The sequence below is a fragment of the Ruditapes philippinarum genome, unplaced genomic scaffold (genome assembly GCF_026571515.1).
Source record: "Ruditapes philippinarum isolate M1 unplaced genomic scaffold, ASM2657151v2 ctg1503_1_1_1_1, whole genome shotgun sequence".
NCBI classification, from domain to species: domain Eukaryota; kingdom Metazoa; phylum Mollusca; class Bivalvia; order Venerida; family Veneridae; genus Ruditapes; species Ruditapes philippinarum.
Window position 1 is genome coordinate 20061 of NW_026858709.1, and position 17548 is coordinate 37608.

The window sequence follows — 17548 nt, forward strand, 5'->3', positions numbered from 1 at the left end:
TATATTATATCAAACCATGATAAATTTCAACCCTGGCATGCCTTATCATATATTAAAGAACTGGTCCATAAAGGCCATGTCTTCTTGTCATAATCAGCCAATACATTGGCCTGACTTTCAAAATTTGGTGTTAATAAAAGATTAAGCCTGCATATACCTATAAATACACGGCCCAACACACAAAATGATAAACACCTTACAACACAAAGTAGGGGACATGAAAAATGTTGAAGAAAACATGAAGGAGAATCAAACTCAAGAAAGGAAATGCCTTAAACTGTATGCTGAAGTACAGACACTGGTGGAGCAAGAGATGGAAAGAATGACACAATATTGTAGAAACAAATATGTCATGCATCAAAATGCTAAATCATACAGAGAAAATGCTGAAAGACAATTGTTGTTTTATGGTTAAGGACTAAAGAAGAGGGACAGGAATGTATTATTTTACCTAGCAAAAAGATGTTTAATGTATAATCTCAATATTACACAGAATGTTATACGAAATATCAATAGAGAAACTCGATGTTATCTTTACTAAAACTTATATTGTTATCATAATTGTCGCGAGAGACCAAATGATCCAAACCGAAACACAAATATTAATGCTTCTGGACTTCTGTCTGTCTCAATCACCCCCAGATCTTTATTTCAATATGCTATCACAGTGGCATATGCACATACCATTCAAAATTCTTAAGAAATGAGGACAGTAGCAATCAATGAATAATAATTAACAGAACTGACAGGAATGCTGAAATTCAAAACAGATACCGTTATAGTGCCTGTTGAATCAGAATAAAAGTTCTTAACCTTGGCACAAATGCTGATTTATTTGAAGGTCAGAGATTGGCCCAAATGCTGATTCAGTAATCTCCCTTCACCCGTTTCCGGTGGAGGCCATTTTGTAAACAAAGGCCAAATTACAATAATATCGCAGATATATGTTATAAAAGACTTTACAAAAACCAGGCACACTACGCTATATAAGCACAACAACCTCCCGTCATTGATTACAACCATCCACGGCGCTCACTCTCACTTTATATGGTCCTCTACAACGTCGATCGTCAGCCAAGCGGTTCCCCACCCACCTACCTTCAAGACGTCATGTTCTACACCAGCCTGTACCTTCCCCCATTTATATTGTTCTTGTTTCTAAATTATTCAGTATTTTTAAATTTAAGTAGTACTTATAGTTAAATTATTTAACTTATTTCATATATTTGTTTATTAATTAATAGGTCAATCATTATTAATTATTCACTGCTTTTTGGTTTCTTGATTGATTTACAAATTATATATCAGGTCATATTGACTATTAGTGTGTTTTGTTTCTTTACCTGGCTAGTGAGTCACTCTGTTTTTTTTTATATAAAATTCAGCTGTATTATATAGTATAATAAAAGTGTGTATCATAGACATAGTGTATGCATATAAGTATAGTTTTAAATTATAGATAGATTTAAATCACTAAATTCAGATATATACATATATTGGTAATTGGCGGTCAAACCGCAGTTATTGTCAATAATAATGCCAGTCAAGGTGGCCTGTAACAGGCCATCTAGACATCACATGGATCTTTCCCGGGTCCTTGGTTGCACTTTGGACACTCGTAAGAATCATGAGATATCATGTAATACGTCAGAGAACATAGGGGTTCTAAAGGGGTTAACCAAGAAGATTACAGCAACACCAGTTAGGACCCTGGCCAAGGAGCTCAACAGCAAAGTAAAAAATATAAATAAGGCAACACCCCTGGCATCTGGTAACTTTTTATTAGAGTTTGTTTCTAAGGAAGCACTAATTAATAGTATCAAAAGGGATAAATTTAAGTTAAAGGACAATCTATGTGTGGTGGCAAGTATGCCGGGGGAGACAACATATGATGTTGTCATCCACGGCATATCCATGGAGGAGGACCTGTCAACACTCCAGCATAGGCTGAATTTTGAATTTTGATAGGTTCAAGGGGGCATCCCTTGTTGCTGTGGATAGGCTCCCCAACAAGAAGAGGGAGCCATCTACAGCACTCAAGCTCACTTTTGCAGGTGCGTGCCCCCTTGAGGTGTACCTGAGGGAGGAAAATTTGACCATCAAATACAAAACTGAGACTTATGTTAAGCCTCCCACCAGGTGCTATATTTGTCAGGGCTTTGGTCATATGGCCAAGTCTTGCAGGGGTAGCACTAGGTGCGGCAGGTGTGCCGGGGAACATAACACAAGGAACTGTGGGTCGCATACAATTAAGTGCATCAATTGTGGTGAGGGACATAGTTACCGGCATACACGGGCTGTGTCGCCTATTTCCGAGCCACTGCTATTACAGCCATTGCCCGAGCCAGAAAAGTAGGCTGGACCAAGGCCCAGCTTATACTGATGGAGGAGGAGGCCGTGATCAAGGAGGAAGAAAATCGTGGTCTCCCTCCCAGCCCCCCCCGGCCCAACACACAATATGGTAAACACCTTACCACACTTAAAAGTAGGGGACATGAAAAATGTTGAAGAAAACGTGACTGACATTCAAGCTCAAGAAAGGAAATGCCTTCAACTGTATGCTGAAGTACAAACACTGGTGGAGCAAGAGATGGAAAGAATGACACAATATTGTAGAAACAAATATGTCATGCATCAGAATGCTAAATCATACAGAGAAATTGCTGAAAGACAATTGTTGTTTTATGGTTAATGACTAAAGAGGAGGGCCAGGAATGAATTTCTCTACCTAGCAAAAAGATGTTTAATGTTCAATTTCAATATTACACAGGATATCAATGGAGATACTTAAAGTAATCTTTACCAAAGCTTATATTATTATCATATAGAGGAAGACAAAATAAAAATCAATCTGCTATCACACTGGCATATGCACATACCTTTTATTGTTTTATTTAGGTCAAGAGTTACATCAATGCAAAATACAGTTGAAAGTAGTATAATATTTAATATGTTTCAGAAAGCTATGACAGATGAAACTCTTGCTCAGTCTAATATTTTATGTGTCAATGTGACCTTGACCAGATGACCTCCAAATCAAAATGGCTTCGTCATTTTGGTAATTGACCAACCCTAACACAACATTTTAGGAATGTAGGCCTTGGCGTCCTCTAGTTATTTGGTTAAATATCAACACATTTCTAATCTACCAATAATTAAGGAACTTCTTAGACACAACTTTTGTATTTACTCAACACAAAATGACTAAGAAATGGCAAACTTGTTTCAAAGTTCTTGAGAAATGCGGACAGTAGAAATCAATGAATAATTAAGAACAGAACTGATAGGAACGCTGAAATTCAAAACAGATACCGTTGTAGTGCCAGTGGAATAAAAGACGTTACCTTTGCCTAAGTGACAATTTCTATAAACAAGAGCTGTCCGTAAGACAGCGCGCTCGACTTTTTTAGTGCTTGCCTATAATACAAAACATTGACAGTTAAGGGCCATAATTCAAATAAAATCTTTGACAGAATTACCTTCTCCTGGACATGTTTGGGAATCATGATTGTAAACAAGTATTCCAACTTTCAAATTAATATCTCAAACAGTTCAGTCAAAAAGTGGACTGGTACTAAAAACTTAACCAAGATTCTAAGTCGATAAAAGGCCTTAATTTTTAAAACAAATCCTTGACAGAGTTACCTTCTCTTGCGTACAGATGGGGGTAATGATGTGAAATAGCATTAAAAGTTTCAAAGCAATATCTCAAAGGGTTAAGGCAATAAGTGGATTTTACCCATATTCAATGTATTTTCTAAGTCAAAAAGGGCATAATTCTGTCAAAAACCTTGACAGAGTTATGTCCTCTTGTCTGTTGATGAAGGTCGTGATGGTAAACAAGTATGGTCAGTTTCAAAGCAATACCTCCAATGGTTTTGAAATAAAGTGAGGTGGTACAAAAAACTTAACCAAGATTCTAAGTCGATAAAAGGCCTTATTTTTAAAAACAAATCCTTGACAGAGTTACCTTCTCTTGCGTACAGATGGGGTAATGATGTGAAATAGCATTAAAAGTTTCAAAGCAATATCTCAAAGGGTTAAGGCAATAAGTGGATTTTACCCATATTCAATGTATTTTCTAAGTCAAAAAGGGGCATAAATTCTGTCAAAAACCTTGACAGAGTTATGTCCTCTTGTCTGTTGATGAAGGTCGTGATGGTAAACAAGTATGGTCAGTTTCAAAGCAATACCTCCAATGGTTTTGAAATAAAGTGAGGTGGTACAAAAAACTTAACCAAGCTCAATACACTTTCTAAGTCAAAAAAGGGCCATAATTCTGTCAAAAACCTTGACAGAGTTATGTACTCTTGTCTGTAGATGGAGGTTATGATGGTGAACAAGTATGGTAAGTTTCAAAGCCATACTTGTAATACTTCTGAAATAAAGTGGGGTGGTACGAAAAACTTAACCAAGGTGTGACGCCAACGCTAACGCCGACGCCGGGGCGAGTAGGATAGCTCCCCTTTTCATAGAAAAGTCGAGCTAAAAAAGAATACGTTGATCCAGGATCTCAATCTAGATAAGATACCTTCATGTTGCTCTATGGTGAATGGACTGTTAAAACTTAAGGCCAGGAATGTATAATCATTCCTGGCTGAAAGATGTCTTATGTTTAATTGTAACATTACACAAGATGCAATACAAAATATTGATGGAGATGATTAATGGGCAAACTCATAATATTCTTCTCCAAAATTGATGTTGCATCAGAAAAAGAAAGTATAATTTATCAGAACTGAAAGTCATACTTTAATATTTTCTGATTCAATAACAATCACCCCCTACACCATTAAGTGAAAATAAAGAAACAATCTTTGTATTTATTCGAAAATCCTCATTCAAAAAAATAATGACAAAGAACTGGCGAAACTGTTCCAAAATCTCAGTGCAGATGCAGTTATGGCTAAAGTTGAATGTCGTGTTGTGAAATATTGGTGTTTTCTTGTTTTCAACATCAAAAGGACTTAGCAATGCGGTTATCTAACACCATGGATAGGTTTTCAGTTTAAGGGTGGGAATGACAAGATTGGACTTTTAGCTTAGCAATTGGTTTTAGGTTACATCAGGTTGAATTAAAGTGCAAACAAAGAAATCTCCAATTTGTTTTGTTTTGAAAGTAATGATTTCCAGTTTATTTCTTAATGCTGCCTTTTTTGGTGTCTTTTTGGCTGCCTTAGGCTTAAATGATTTGGCATTCTTTGGTGATTTTGGCAGCTTTCTAGGGCTTGGCTTCAGCCTTCTTTGGTGTTTTAATCTTCTTGACTGCTGGCTTCTTGGCAGCCTTGGCCTTCTTGGCTGCCGGCTACTTGGCTGCAGTTTTCTTCTTAGGTGTCTTTGCCTTCTTTGGTTTAGCTGCCTTTGGCTTAGTTCCACCAAGCTTGAAGGACCCTGAGGCACCGGTTTTGAATTGCCTGTCTTGAAGACACAGTTCTCTCTTTCAAAGCCCCCAAAGCTGCAGCAATCATTTCCCCATATTTAGGGTGTGATGCTGGCTTTTTAGCTTGGCAGCCTTCTTAAGCCTTGTTATTTAAGAAAGCCAAAAGAGTCGATCTACAGTGTAAGCTAAATAAGGGTTTAAGAAAGCCAAAGGAGTCAGTCTACAATGTTAGCTAGATAAGGGAAAAAACAAACAACTACACCTTTTAAAATCCAAGAAGACTAAAAAATATTTAGGGTTATTTTTTTCATAGTGGGAAAAGTATGGAAGAAAGAAATTACCATAGCTCAACCAATTTTCCACTATGTAGTGGATGAACATAATTGGGCTGTCGGCATAAAAAAGGCATTGTAGTGATGGTCCACTGTCAGGACAATGTGACATTGAATGGGATGAAAAAGGGAACCACCAGCTCATGCTTTTTGAGGAGTAATTTCTACAGATGGGAGGTTCTTAAAGAATACTCCACTTTTAAATGGGAAGGTATGAACAATGTTTTTTCAATTATTTTTGTTTCCATATCACTTGATGTAGGCCAAAGGCCTTTTTCTATAGTAAGCCATTATATCTTTTGAATTAACACGCAGACCGCGATTTAGCAACAAACCATTTTGGAAGCTTAGATGGCTGTTCTTTTTAAGTTGTTTACAGCAATATGCCAACAATTACAGCTGGGCACAGATACCAGAACAGACTGATCATTCACAAAATTCTACACCAAGATTCAACAATCAACAACGGAAAAAAGAAAGGCTAAATATATTCCATCCATACTGAAATTAAATTATTAGTAAAATCAAGAATAAAAAGTTTTTTTTTTACAAACAGTAGTAAAAAACTTCTGCAAGAAATATAATTTGGTTTTAGGTTACATCTGGTTGCAATTAAAGTGCAAAAAGAAATCTCCAATTTGTTTTGTTTTGGAAGTAATGATTTCCAGTTTATTTCTAAATGCTGCCTTTTTTGGTGTCTTTTTGGCTGCCTTAGGCTTAAATGATTTGGCATTCTTTGGTGATTTGGCAGCTTTCTAGGGCTTGGCTTCAGCCTTCTTTGGTGTTTTAATCTTCTTGACTGCTGGCTTCTTGGCAGCTTTGGCCTTCTTGGCTGCCGGCTACTTGGCTGCAGTTTTCTTCTTAGGTGTCTTTGCCTTCTTTGGTTTAGCTGCCTTTGGCTTAGTTCCACCAAGCTTGAAGGATCCTGAGGCACCGGTTTTGAATTGCCTGTCTTGAAGACACAGTTCTCTCTTTCAAAGCCCCCAAAGCTGCAGCAATCATTTCCCCATATTTAGGGTGTGATGCTGGCTTTTTTAGCTTGGCAGCCTTCTTAGCCTTGTTATTAAAGAAAGCCAAAGGAGTCATTCTACAGTGTAAGCTAGATAAGGGTTTAAGAAAGCCAAAGGAGTCAGTCTACAATGTTAGCTAGATAAGGGAAAAAACAAACAACTACACCTTTTAAAATCCAAGAAGACTAAAAATATTTAGGGTAATTTTTTTCATAGTGGGAAAAGTATGGGAAGAAAGAAATTACCATAGCTCAACCAATTTTCCACTATGTAGTGGATGAACATAATTGGGCTGTCGGCAGAGGGCATTGTAGTGATGGTTCACTGTCAGGACAATGTGACATTGAATGGATGAAAAAGGGAACACCAGCTCATGCTTTGAGAGTAATTACTACAGATGGGAGGTTCTTAAAGAATACTCCATACTTTTTAAATGGAAGGTATAGAACAATGTTTTCAATTATTTTGTTTCCATATCACTTGATGTAGGCCAAAGCCTTTTTCTATAGTAAGCCATTATATCTTTTGATTAACAGCAGACCGCATACAACAAACCATTTGAAGCTTAGATGGCTGGTTCTTTTTAAGTTGTTTACAGCAATATGCCAACAATTACAGCTGCACAGATACCAGAACAGACTGATCATTCACAAAATTCTACACCAAGATTCAACATCAACAACGGAAAAAAGAAAGGTAAATATATTCCATCCATACTGAAATAAATATTAGTAAAATCAAGAATAAAAGTTTTTTTAACAAACAGTAGTAAAACTTCTGCAAGAAATATAATTGGTTTTAGGTTACATCAGGTTGAATTAAAGTGCAAACAAAGAAATCTCCAATTTGTTTTGTTTTGGAAATAATGATTTCCAGTTTAATTCTTAGCTGCTGCCTTTTTCTTCTTGGCTGCCTTAGGCTGAGCGCATTTGGCCTTCTTTGGTGATTTGGCAGCTTTCTTTGGCTTGGCTTCAGCCTTCCTTCTTTGGTGTTTTAACCTTCTTGGCTGCCTTGGCCTTCTTTGGTGTCACTGCCTTCTTGGCTGCCTGCTTCTTGGCTGTGGTTTTCTTCTTAGGTGTCTTTGCCTTCTTTGGTTTAGCTGCCTTTGGCTTGGCGGCCTTCTTTGCTGCCTTCTTAGTTTCACCAAGCTTGAAGGATCCTGAGGCACTGGTTCCCTTGTACTGCTTCAGTGCTCCACTCTTGACTCCAGCCTTAAGAGCCATTATCAAATGAGATTTTACGGCAGTTAGATTATCACCCATTTGTAGTTGGCAGTGATGTATTTCAAAATTGCCTGTCTTGAAGATACATTTCTTCTCTCTTTCAAAGCCCCCAAAGCTGCAGCAATCATTTCCCCATATTTAGGGTGTGATGCTGGCTTTTTTGGCTTGGCAGTCTTCTTAGCCTTGTTATTTAAAGAAGCCAAAGGAGTCAATCTACAATGTTAGCTAGATAAGAGAAAAAACCAAACAACTACACCTTTTAAAGGCCCACCACTGAGGTCCATACGGTAAAATGGAACTCAAAACACTTTTATCGAATTTTCACAAAAAATAACTTTCTCACAGCCAAAATATCAATAATATATCATATCAGCGACCATATAACAGCCATAACGCTAGAAAATGTATATTTTAGCCAAGCATTTTACAGTCTCGTCAAGGAGGGCAGTTATAAAAATAGAAGTTGGTTTTTCCCGCAATGTGTACATTATGACCCCCAATGCTTCATTAACCAAATCCAACATGGCTCATCACTCAAATAAACCAAGCATTTATTGTACCTGATAAGTTTCCTAAAGGATGGTCAGTAATTTTAGCTTGTGAATGCAATCAACCATACCTATCACCTGATTAATCTGTACTCATTGTGTTACTTGACAAAACTTGTAATACTTTTTTTGTAGTAGCAAATAAGCTTTGTAGAAAATTACAGAAAAAAAAGAACACAAAGTGCATACAACTGGTAGTATAATAAAAGGTGGCAGTGTTGACCTGTGCTGAGTTTATATATGGCTGTGATAACTTGAGAGCTGATTTAGTTTTAGAGTTGAGCTGAACCTGGTTACATGGCCAATGGGGCTCTATAAAATTAGCAAGACTGTTTCATTTAGACTGCTAAGCCTCCCATGCTACTAGCAACATCACCCAGAAGACCAGTTTCTGAAACTGTTAATAAGATAGAAAGTGTTGAAAATATGAATTGAACATCACAATCTTGGTCCTCAATTCATATATAAATATGAAAAAATATCCATTTAAGTTATATAGTTTTTTCATAATTTTACTAACATATACTTGGTTTAAGCATGAGACTCTCTATTTTAGTTTATATCATATTTAAATTTGCTTTTAGCAAAATAAAATATATATTACTGGACATGTGATAACTCCACATCATAAGTATTGTCATGAAATATGTATGTGTATGCTGTGCAGCAAATTTGCCCAAATTCTCAAAACAATTATTGACAACAAATAGTGGCCCCTTTTCTTAACTAAGTACGCTACAGTTGACAATTCTGCAATCATAGTAGGCGATCTGAACCTTCATCTAGATATACCAGACAACAACGATACGAGAAATTTACAAGTAACCTTGATGCATGTGGTATGCATCAGCATGTACAAGAACCAACCCATGTTGCAGGTCATACATTGGACGTAGTGATATCAAGGGAGACAGACAACATTGTATCAAACATAGAAGTCGTAGATCCTGGACTCTCTGATTCAAGTGGAAATATCTTACGTGACCATTTTGCTGTTACATTTGATGTCAAAGCCTCAATACCTGCACGGGTACGGAAATTGGTTTCTTACAGAAAACTTCGTGCAATTGACATTGATTCTTTTCGAGATGACATACGGAAAATGGAATTCTTCAACAAAGAGTGTATCCCTTCTGACATAGATGGTTTTATGATGGAGTATTCAAACAGTCTAACCTCTATTTTGGATAAACATGCTCCGATGATTAACAAGACTATTACATTGAGACCTGCTTGTCCGTGGTATACAGAGCAACTCCACGAAGCCAAACATGAAAAACGTAAACTGGAACGGAAATGGCGTGAAACTAAACTTACAATAGACCATCAGATCTACAGAACACACTGTTCTAGTGTGAACAAGATGTTAAAACAAGCTCGTGTAGAATACTATACAAGTAAAATAGAGTCTTGTGGCAATGATCATAAAAGTCTATCTAAGATTACCAAAGGTCTACTTGGAGATACAAATGAAGTGATTCTACCATTTGATTCATCTTCAGAGCGCCTTGCCCAGAAATTCAGTGACTTCTTTATCGGAAAGATTGAAACAATAAGAAATAACATACGTTCTCAAACACAATCGGTACCTGATAATGTAGATATGGAATCTGAATATACGGGTGTCAAATATACTGTGTTTGCTCCAACCACAGAGCAAGAAGTGAAAGCATTGATTAAAAAATCAGCCACCAAATCCTGTGAGTTAGATCCCATTCCAACATGGCTGTTAAAAGAATGCCTAGATGAACTAACACCAGTGATAACCAGTTTTATAAACGTGTCCTTGGATGCTGCTTATGTACCAAAAATGTTCAAACACTCACGAATAAGACCACTATTAAAGAAACCAAATCTAGAACCTAACGAACTGAAAAACTATAGGCCTGTGTCTAACTTGCCATTCCTGTCTAAAATCTTGGAAAAAGTCGTTGACGTACGAATTGAGAGCCATCTGAAGACAAATAATCTACACGAGGTCAACCAATCTGCTTATCGCCAGTTCCATTCGCCCGAGACTGCATTGCTAAAAGTTCAAAATGACATTCTACGGTCTTTGGATAATAACAATGTGACTATTCTCGTGATGCTTGATTTGTCTGCTGCTTTTGATACAATTGATCACGGAACGCTCCTTCGCCGCCTTGAACGACACTTTGGAATTACAGGCAAGCCACTCGAATGGATGAAGTCATACCTGACCGACCGATACCAGACTGTATGCATAAACAACAAACTATCACAGCCAGTCCACATGGAGTACAGACTTTCACGAAACTGAACATTAATAAGAGAGAGTTTCAATAAGCTTATGGCTTTCAATGCAATCGAGCTGAAATACATTTGTATAAACTAATATTGATTGGGAAATATTGGTCTCACATCCAGTTCACTTTATTTACATATAATTATTTAAACAATGATAAATATTAAATCATAAATAATAAATTTTGTGTTTCAGGAAATGGGATTGATCGTCTTGGATGAATTAACACTGAGACTTCAACAGTATTTTCGTGACGACATGCTTGCATTAAATGCAGCTAATGAGTCGGATGCCAATAAATCCTTTCGCCATGCCGCTTACAGGCATTATGTTCTGTGGGTACATGGGCAGTTGGCGCAGGGAGATAGAAGGAAAATACCTGCCTGTTGTGTTCGTATGATCAGAGACAAATACCCAAGCCCAAGTGGAGAATACACAGGGTTTCGACAAAGTGTTATTGGCATGTAAACCTCAATTACATGTATATAGCCAATATTACCTACAAGTAACATGATGTTACATCATTTAAAGGCCCATTATGCCTCAGATATGCTATCACTCAAATAAACCAAGCAGATAAGGCCATTCTAACCTTGGAAACTGTTGACAAGAGAGAGAAAAAATCAACTTTGATGGAAGCCAAAGGGTTCCAGAAGGCAATGGGCACTCTCATTGCATCAGGGGTTGTCATTAAGGTGGTAACAGATGCACATCCCCAGATTAAAAAGATAATGAGTAAGTTTTGACATGAACAATATGTGATTATTTATATTTACAAAAGAAACCCTTACTATCAAGACAAGTTTTTAAAAGAATGGAGTTTCCTGTTCTTTATTTAAATTGTTACTATAATGCAGAATTAAGACCAATCTCTTCACATCAAAATCTGGCAGTCTTTTTTATCAAGAAAAGCATAGTATATAGTGGATATTGAATGAGTGTAGTTTAATACTAAATTTATTGAACAAGTTGAATAAAATTATATTATGCGAGCCTCTGGCAAGCATACTATTGTTTTATTCAACAAGTTCAATAAGTTTAGTATTGAATCTACACGAATATAATATTCTATTTATCACATATATAAAATAAGAACAGTGCACTTTTAAAATGAGTAATTTTTCAATGACGCGCCCATAGTGTTACGTTAATATTAGCACCCTTTAACAGTATGTTTCTATATAGCGCAAATGATGTCAAGTCGAAGTGTTATTTCACCAGTGTAATATCGTTTTTATTCAATGGCTTTATTACACTCCTGCGCCCAGTTTATGTGATAAATCTTAATATCAGTGGTCTTAATAATGGGGTGAAATAAAAAAATAAACAAAGATTTTGTTTGTTTGTTTGTTTCATTTTACGCCTTTTCTCAACAGTATTTCAGTCATTTATATAGGCGGGTAGTTTCCTAACCATCTTTCCTGGAGAGTTACACCAGTACTAGACTACCTTCCTCCATGGTAAACTACCAAAGCATCTCCCGGGGATCGAACCCACGCCAGAGAGGTAACTAGATTAGAAGACCATGGAGGCGGTGAATTAAACAAAGAATTGGGACTAAAACTGGTGGTCTAATCTTACTAAGTCAAGGGTAGTAACTCTAAAATTACTAAAGGTGCACAACTACACATGCTGATCTACATTCCTGTTAAGTTTCATGACTCTAGGTCAAATCCTTTTTAAGTTACATGCGACACAAGTTGATAATTGCAAAACTTTACTAAGTCAAGGGCAATATCTCTAAAAATACTAAATAAATCCACACTAAAATACCCAGGTGCACATCTGCACATGCTGATGAACATTCTTGTTAAGTTTCATGACTTTACGTCAAATACTTTTTGAGTTACATGCGACACAAAAGAGAACGGACAAGGGTAAATCTAAATGCCCACCACTAAAGTGGGGGCACAAAAATCCATGTTGTTAGCAAGGATTGTATCGTAATAAATGACATCCCGTCAAGGGCAGCTTTTTGTACAGGTGTCCCTAAATTCTCACAATTTTGTTTGAGGGGAATTGATTTAAATCAAGCAGTGGATTTAACCTATAAGGTAACTTTAACTTCTAAAGATGTATGTCTTGGCGTTAAATGTTAGGTTTTAGCATACTTAAATATGTGTGTTTGTTCATGAAGTTTTATTAGTGCTGAATACTGTATTTCTACTGTTTATCGATATGAATAATGAGTAACTATATATTATAACTTCTATTCCTTGCTGTCAATTCTGATGAATATCCTTGGAGAGCGAGCCATCAATACCCAGAGACTCTGGATTCATATTCATGAGGGAAACTGTAAGATAAGCAAGCCACATATCGTGTTTGGATACACATCCAAAAGATCACCATCAACATCAGTAGTGCACCTTTATTTGCTACATCATGTGTCTGATGTGCATTTTTAGGCACTCACACAGCTGAGTGGCAGTTAACCATCACTCACATCACAATTCTGATAAACAATTACATAAATGACATACCTGTACTTGACAGTCCTCGGCAAAGTTTGTGTTTGGCTGCAAGGCCCAAATTTCTGTGATAAATTTGAAGTGTATGAATGTGATTTGAATGGAATATTGTATGAGGAAAGTAACGTGTATTTTCTTTACACCTTTACTCCATGACTTCACTATTCATTGTTATCTTCTTAAAATTACTATTAAAAAATCCTTATAACTTATTCATTAGTTTTGTTAACACTTTAAATTAGACTGGAGTGAAGCTAATAAACTACACGCCATTTTCTTGTGAGGTTGATCATGCAAGTGCGTGTGCGATATAAATACTGTTTATATTTACCCATCAAATGCCTTTTCATTGATGTTCTTTTATTATTGATGTACATTTAAATGAGAAGCAAAGAAGAAAGCCATGCTTTTTATGCATCAGACAAACTTTCAACAGCATTTATTGAAAAAGTATGGTAATGAACTTGCTTTGATGGACAGCACCTATAAAGTTATCCGTTATGACAAACCTCTATCATTGGTTGTCATACCTACCAATGTAGGGAACTGTGAGAGAGTGCCAGTATTAGATACCGGATCACAGAATAAGTCTTTATTGAAAGGAATCATGTTTTCTCTAAGTAGGTCAGTCAGACAAGGCGTTGTTTGTAATTTTTAAAAGAAGATTTATTAGGTTTTTACTATACACATATAGGGAAAAACAACGATCCCCTCACCCGGGCAGAGCCAATTTTGACCCCAGGGATTCTTTTAAACAATCTTGGTACACACTCACTAGAAGATATTTCATGCTTGGTATCTAAAATCTAGCTCTTTGGGTGACAATCACTTGCTAGACTGTTCAATTCATTAAATACATCAATTTAAACGAAGCTGTCAGCTCTTCATCTCTTAATATTATGTAAAGGTACAAACAGTTCTATGTACATGCCAGTACCTTACTCAAATAATTGGGGAATAAACATTTAAAAGTGACATAACGCTTCTGACAACAGATTTTAGAAAGCTGTATAAAAGACCAACAGTTACTGTGTCAGGGTTCCTCAATCACAGATTTAGAAGAAACATTGCTGTAATATTTTAGTGAGGAGGAAACCTATATATTTCAGAACCCCGTGAGTCATTATTTAGACCCCAAAACTCCCATACAAGTCACTCTTAAAGCTGGTGGAGAATCTGGGTAGGTTCGATCTCCATTGCCAAAAGGGAAATCAGCAGAGATTAACATTGGACCGGCATCCCTGTGCTCAAATCAAAACCCTGGTGAACAAGAAAATCTGGAAAAAGAAGCAACAATCATGTCACAGGAATCTGGAAGTAAAGGTGAGCCGACTATTAATATTGAGTTAATAGGCAAGTGTGATCCTGCTGTTAAGGTTAATGCAGACACTTGGATTGCCAAGTATGAGGCTGTAGACAAGACTGGCTTTTAGCTCTGCCAGATACTGTTGAATCCAATTATGTGGAACTTAAAGCTCAATTTTTTGAAACGCTTTGGGAATCAATTAATAGGCCCACAGTCTCTTGCTGACCTCTTTTTAATGAAACAAGAACCATCACAAGCAGTGAAAAAATTTGCCACATTAGTTCAAAATAAAGGCTGTACATATCAAGTGCAAAATGAATATATATTTGCAGCCATTCATAATGGTTTCTTACCACACATACGGGCTGATTTAACTAGAACTGCCACTATCATGGCGTGAATACCCCCGCATACCACTTTGTCAGAATCAACAGTGGCCATTTAGAGCTCAAGGACAACCTCCCTGCCAAATCTGAGGTTACTAAGCCAGTGCATTGCTAAGTTAAGTATTCTACATGCTTCAAATGTGAAAATGTCAAAATCAATACATTGCGGACAGGACATTCTTAAGCAATTGAGAAGAAAAGCTTTTTTTTTGTCAAGGTCCCTGTGACTTTGACCTTTGACCCAGTGACCTCAAAATCAATAGGGGTCACCTTATAGTGACGATCAACATCCATGCCAAATATGAAGACTGTGGGTCAAAGGAATCTTAAGTTAATGGGTGGACAAACTTTTTGAAGTCAAAGTCCCTGTGACCTTGACCTTTGACCTGGTGACCTCAAAAATCAATACGGGTCATCTACTAATCATGATCAACATCCATGCCAAATATGAAGACTGTGGGTCAAAGGAATCTTAAGTAATAGGTTGGACAAGCTTTTGAAGTCAAAGTCCCTGTGACCTTGACCTGGTGACCTCAAAGTCAATAGGGGTCATCTACTAATCATGACTAACCTCCATGCCAAATATGAAGACTGTGGGTCAAAGGTATCTGAAGTTATTGGGCGGACAAGCTTTTTGAAGTCAAGGCCCCTGTGACCTTGACCTTTGACCTGGTGACCTCAAAGTCAATAGGGGTCATCTACTTATCATGACTAGCCTCTATGCCAAATATGAAGACTGTGGGTCAAAGGAATCTTAAGATATTGGGCGGACAAGCTTTTTGAAGTCAAGGCCCCTGTGACCTTGACCTTTGACCTGGTGACCTCAAAGTCAATAGGGGTCATCTACTAATCATGACTTGCCTCCATGCCAAATATGAAGACTGTGGGTCAAAGGAATCTTAAGTTATTGGGCGGACAAATTTTTGAAGTCGAGGCCCCTGTGACCTTGACCTTTGACCTGGTGACCTCAAAATCAATAGGGGTCATCTACTTATCATGACTTACCTCCATGCCAAATATGAAGACTGTGGGTCAAAGGAATCTTAAGTTATTGGGCGGACAAGCTTTTTGAAGTCAAGGCCCCTGTGACCTTGACCTTTGACCCAGTGACCTCAAAATCAATAGGGGTCATGTACTTATCATGACTAACCTCCATGCCAAATATGAAGACTGTAGGTCAAAGGAATCTTACGTTATTGGGCGGACAAGCTTTTTGAAGTCAAGGCCCCTGTGACCTTGACCTTTGACCTAGTGACCTCAAAATCAATAGGGGTCATCTACTAATCATGACTAACCTCCATGCCAAATATGAAGACTAAGGGTCAAAGGAATCTTAAGTTATTGGGCGGACAAGAAAAAAACCGACGCACGGACGGCCGGACAAGCTGATTCCAGTATACCCCCCTTACAACTTTGTTGTGCGGGGGTATAATTAAATCAAATGCTAAAACGATAGAAGATTTAGTTAAAGAAGCAGAATTGAGTGAAAAATCTCACTCTATTTATTCTACAAGTTCAGCTGAATCTTTAGAAGCATTATTTTAAAAGGTCATGATTCGATGAACGTATATTCTATCTGAAAAATTGGTCAAGGACTTTAACTCTATAAATTTTCAAAACAAAGGTTACAGTCACAAATATCAAAGGTCAAAACAACAAAGATGTCCAAGGTCACATACACAGAGATCACAAAATAACCACAGACAGCAAACACACCATCGAAATCCATACAAGCAAGGTAGACATTCACAAAATTATACAAGCTATGGACAATACCAACAAAATTTACAAAAATGTAGGGGATGTGCAGCAACAGGAGCAATTTTTCATCCGTATTATCAGTGATATGCAAAAGATAAAATTTGCCACTTATGCAATAAAGTAGGACATGTAAGAAAAGCGTGTTGGTACCAATAGGGTTATTTGCCTGCCAGAGAGGTCTAAGAGGGAACCAACTGGAAAGGCCATTTAATAGACAACCTAAAACTAAAAGAATATTTAAATCAAAAGATAAAACATATAAAACATAGCAAATTTTTGTGTAAACTTCAATTCAGCCTCCCGAAGTTTGTTTAATCATGTAGAGATATACATGTATAATGAATGGATTTGTTTAGTAAAAGGAAAGTGGTGAGGGATTTATTTAGGTAATTATGAAATAAAGATGTTTATTAATGAGTTTTTTTAATTCAGTTTATATCAATGTACATGCACGAAGTGGTCGTGGTTATTTTTTGAAGCAGGGTTGTTTATGGCGTAACTTTTAATTATGATTTCTAAGCGAGTGTTTTCGTTGTTATGTATTATCATCATGATTTGGAATCTGTTATAAAGTTTAAGTTGTCATGTTTATTTTTTTTTTAAAATACACAAGATTTAAATCTTGTCAGACATACCTACAAGTGGTTTACATGCCATTGTTCCCTATAAGCATATTTTCCATTTCTCTTATAGATTTACCTCCAGATGATGCAAAATGGGAAAGAAATAACTCAAAAACCTGGCCAAAGCTTACATATGAGGACCTGGTTGACTATCTCATCAATGCTAAAGCTAATGATGGAAAGGCTATCAAATCTTTTCGAACTTTATATGGTTATAATTATGTGCAAAACGGTTGGATAGG

General features: G+C 36.9%; 1 pseudogene; it reads right to left on the minus strand.

Moving 5' to 3' along the window:
- Window positions 1–5055: 5055 nt before the first annotated feature.
- On the minus strand, window positions 5056–8154 carry LOC132754011 (neurofilament heavy polypeptide-like; annotated as a pseudogene).
- Window positions 8155–17548: the final 9394 nt, after the last annotated feature.